This window comes from Borostomias antarcticus, assembly GCF_949987555.1.
Source record: "Borostomias antarcticus genome assembly, chromosome: 13".
Classification (NCBI taxonomy): Eukaryota; Metazoa; Chordata; class Actinopteri; order Stomiiformes; family Stomiidae; genus Borostomias; species Borostomias antarcticus.
Window position 1 is genome coordinate 1 of NC_140246.1, and position 5,000 is coordinate 5,000.

The window sequence follows — 5,000 nt, forward strand, 5'->3', positions numbered from 1 at the left end:
GCAAATGCCTGCACACACGCACACACACACGCCTGGTCTCCCTCGCCTCCCCCTCCACCCCTGCCTGGCCGCACCTCCCCTCTGTTTCAGATGGACAGATGCCGGTCCGTACGCCTCCTCTGTCCCTGAGGGCTCCTCTGGCTCCAGCCTGTCCCACCCTCCCCTGTCCTGTCCTCCCCTGTCCTGTCCTCCCCTCTCCTCCCCTCTCCTCTCCTCTCCCTCTCCCTCTCCTCCACCGTGGCTAATGGACGTAGCAGCCTTCCGTTCTCACTCGCCGTGCCCTAATCTGAATCCATTTAGTAGAGTGTGTGTGAGGTGTGTGTAGAGTGTGTGTAGAGTGTGTGTGTGTGAGGTGTGTGTAGAGGGTGTGTGTGAGGTGTGTGTGTGAGGTGTGTAGAGTGTGTGTGAGGTGTGTGTAGAGTGTGTGTGTGTGAGGTGTGTGTGAGGTGTGTGTAGAGTGTGTGTAGAGTGTGTGTGTGTGAGGTGTGTGTGAGGTGTGTGTGTAGAGTGTGTGTGTAGAGTGTGTGTGAGGTGTGTGTAGAGTGTGTGTGTAGAGTGTGTGTGAGGTGTGTGTGTGAGGTGTGTGTAGAGTGTGTGTGTGTGAGGTGTGTGTGAGGTGTGTGTGTAGAGTGTGTGTGTAGAGTGTGTGTGAGGTGTGTGTAGAGTGTGTGTGTAGAGTGTGTGTGAGGTGTGTGTGTGAGGTGTGTGTAGAGTGTGTGTGTGTGAGGTGTGTGTGTCTGTGGACCCTCTGCTCCCATCATCAGGCCTGTAGGAGAAAGTGTGAGTGAGGGGAAACCAGAGAACACAGAGGGAGAGAGGGAGGAAGGGAGAGAGAGGGAGGGAGGGAGGGAGAGAGGGAGGGAGAGAGAGAGAGGAAGGAGGGAGGGAGGGAGGGAGGGAGGGAGTGAGCAGGGTACCAGTACTCTGCCAGTAATCCAGAGCCATAAATCCCTAGAATAAGCGTTCTGATCTCCTCCATGAATATTTAATAGGAGGAAATGCAGTAGCATTCATTACCACAGTCCTCAGGTCTGAGCACCCCCCCCCCCACACACACACCTCCTCCTCCTCTGCCCCCCCCCCCACTTCTCTGCACCTCCCTGCGTTCCCTCCTCCCCCCTGCTTTCCACTCTCCAGGGTCTCCCATGGCTGTTTACCTTCCCAGCTAGCCCAGGTCTGGGGTGGATGCTCTGACAGGACACCCAGCTAGCCCAGGTCTGGGGTGGATGCTCAGACAGGACACCCAGCTAGCCCAGGTCTGGGGTGGATGCTCATAAAGGACACCCAGCTAGCCCAGGTCTGGGGTGGATGCTCATAAAGGACACCCAGCTAGCCCGGGTCTGGGGTGGATGCTCATAAAGGACACCCATCTAGCCTGGGTCTGGGGTGGATGCTCCGACAGGACACCCAGCTAGCCCGGGTCTGGGGTGGATGCTCAGACAGGACACCATGTGACTGGTCCAGTCAGCTCTCCAGGAGAGGTCAGCAGTCTCGGGGCGTGTGTGTGAGTTCCTGGAGGAGTTGTGCAGGACTTCTGGAGGAATGTGGCCGTGTTTTGCGCTGCCATTATCTGGTCAGGGCTCAGGTCACATGACTTGTTTGCTGCTGTATTTTCAGCTGCAATTAATGTGCCACTGGTGGTTTAACCACAGTGCTACTGAATATGCATCAGAGACACGCACACACACACACACACACACACACACCCCAGAACGCTGCTGCTCGAGTCCTCACTAAGAGTAAGAAAGTGGATCACATTACACCAGTTCTGAAGTCTTTACACTGGCTTCCTGTCTGTCAAAGAATTGACTTTAAAATACTGCTGTTGGTTTATAAAGCACTGTTTAGGGCCAAAATATATTTCTGATCTGCTGCTACGTTATGAACCATCCAGACCTCTCAGGTCGTCTGGCACAGGCCTGCTTTCTGTCCCCAGAGTTAAAACAAAACATGGAGAAGCAGCGTTCAGCTTTTATGCTCCACATATCTGGAACAAACTTCCAGAAAACTGCAGGTCTGCTGCAACTCTGTTCTTTTAAATCAAGACAGAAGACTTTTCTTTTCGCCGCTGCTTTTCATTAAATCAAATAATTACTCATTCATACACTGCACTGGAACTTTTATTCCTGTATTTTATTTTTCCTTCATTTCGTTTTATATGACCTTTTATGTGTCTCTGGCACTTTCGTCTTGATGCTTTTAATGTCTCATGTGAAGCACTTCTACTTGCCTTGCTGCTGAAATGTGCTGAGCAAATAAACTAGCCTTTCCTTATTTACTCATCCTCTTCTGCCTGTTTGAGCTCACTAACTGGTCTCTCCTTTGCACACAGCCTGTGTTGCATGCTGGGAAACGGCCATTCCCAGTTTAACAGTTGGTTAGGTTGTAATTGTCCATCACAACCAGAACCGGATCTTAATGGAGCGAGACGAGCAGGTTGTCCGCCGGTGTAAATTAGGTCATCCCAACATTACCTTCCCTCCATAACCAGGACCTAAACCCCTGTTTACATTACCTTCCCTCCATAACCAGGACCTAAACCCCTGTTTACATTACCTTCCCTCCATAACCAGGACCTAAACCCCTGTTTACATTACCTTCCCTCCATAACCAGGACCTAAACCCCTGTTAACATTACCTTCCCTCTATAACTAGGACCTAAACCCCTGTTTACATTACCTTCCCTCCATAACCAGGACCTAAACCCCTGTTAACATTACCTTCCCTCCATAACCAGGACCTAAACCCCTGTTTACATTACCTTCCCTCCATAACCAGGACCTAAACCCCTGTTTACATTACCTTCCCTCCATAACCAGGACCTAAACCCCTGTTTACATTACCTTCCCTCCATAACCAGGACCTAAACCCCTGTTTACATTACCTTCCCTCCATAACCAGGACCTAAACCCCTGTTTACATTACCTTCCCTCCATAACCAGGACCTACACCCCTGTTAACATTACCTTCCCTCTATAACTAGGACCTAAACCCCTGTTTACATTACCTTCCCTCTATAACTAGGACCTAAACCCCTGTTTACATACCTGCCCTTCTAACAGGGGGTCAGGAACAGGATTGATGACCAAGCCAGGGCACGTAGTTAGCAGGGTGATATAACCATGTGTGTGTGTGTGCGTGTGTGTGTGCGTGTGCGTGTGCGTGTGTGTGTGTGTGTGAGTGTGAGTGTGAGAGAGAGAGAGAGAGAGAGGGAGTCCATCCATGTGTGTTAAAGTAAAGAGATGACGCAATGCCACGCCTGGGCCGGTGACTCACCTTTGGAGGGTCTTTCGCAACACGCGCGCACACACACACACACGCACACACACGCGCACACACACCCCGCTACTCCCTCCCCAGAGAGAGGCAGGGGTTAGCTAGAGGGTGGGGGGTAGGACTGTATCATATTCCACTGCTGGAATAGGCTATGTAACCTGGAGCTGATTGACCATGTGTGTACATACACACGTGTGTGTGTGTTTCTACTCTGTGTGCTCTCTGTGTGAGAGGTGTGTTTGTGTGTGTGTTCATTTAAAGTACCCCCCAGAGTCTGAAATCCCCCCCCCCCCCCAAAAAAAAAGAGTTTTTATCCTGTTTTCACAATAATTTTGTGCTTGGGATGTATTTCAGTGTTTCCCTACCATTACAGGACACCCTCTATTTAAAGGGTTACTGTTGTCAAATGGTGGACATGTCATTGAAAATGATATCATAGTCGAATTGTAAATCAAATCAAATCAAATCGTGAAACCAAGAATCGAAATCTAATCTAATAGTGACATCACTACCGATCCCCACCCCTAAAACACAGGCTTGACTGATGGCTGGGCCTGGCAAGAATGAGGCCTGCAGACACAACAGCCTTGGAAGCTTCTGTTACACATCTCTCTCTATCTCTCTCTCCCTCTGTCTCTCTATCTCTCTCTCCCTCTGTCTCTCTATCTGTCTCTCTGTCTCTATCTGTCTCTCCCTCTGTCTCTCTCACTCTCTGTCTCTATCTCTCTCTATCTGTCTCTCCCTCTGTCTCTCTCACTCTCTGTCTCTATCTCTCTCTATCCATCTCTCTCCCTCTGTCTCTATCTCTCTCTCCCTCTCTGTCTCTCTCTCTCCCTCTGTCTCTCTCTCTCTCTGTCACTCTCTGTCTCTCTCTCTCTCTCTCCCTCTGTCTTTCTATCTCACTCTCTGTCTCTCTCTCACTCTCGGTCTCTCTCTCTCTCTCCCTCTCTAGAACATATCTGCTATTCCTACAGCAGAGTGAACTCTGACCTTTCACTGAGGTCAGACTAGACTAGACTAGACTACCTCCTGGACTGAGGGGACAGTAGAGGACTGGGTCAGACTAGACCAGACCAGACTAGACTACCTCCTGGACTGAGGGGACAGTAGAGGACTGGGTCAGGCCAGGCCAGACTAGACTAGACTAGACTAGACTAGACTAGACTAGACTAGACTAGACTACCTCCTGGACTGAGGGGGCCGTCCTCTGACCATGATGCCCAGGGCCGGGCAGGTTTACAGGGCTGCCGTCGGTAATGCCGCTCCGGTATTCCCGTTAACGCAGGCGGAGGCCGGCCCACCCGGCCGGGGAGAGAGACCTGCTATTGTTAGAGACCGAAGCCACACGTCGTTTCCTCTCTTTCCTTCGCCTGTTTTGTTCAGGTCTTCCTTTGTGCCTCAAGCCTCAGTGGGTCTCTGTTTGCACCGAGGTTAGAGCTCAACTGAGTAAAGACTTCTTCTTTTTCTTTCTTTTACTGTCTTGTTATTTGCCGTCTTGTTATTTGCTGTCTTGTTATTTGCTGTCTTGTTATTTGCTGTCTTGTTATTTTCTATGTATTATGTTGTATTTTGCTGTTCAGTGCCCTTAGCCCACTGTAAAGCACATTGGTCAACCACAGTTGGTTGTAAATGTGCTTTATAAATAAAGTTTAATGTGACTTGACTTCACTACTGTCAGTGTTTACCACGGTGTTAATCCTCCTGTATTTCAGCCATGTGTTGGT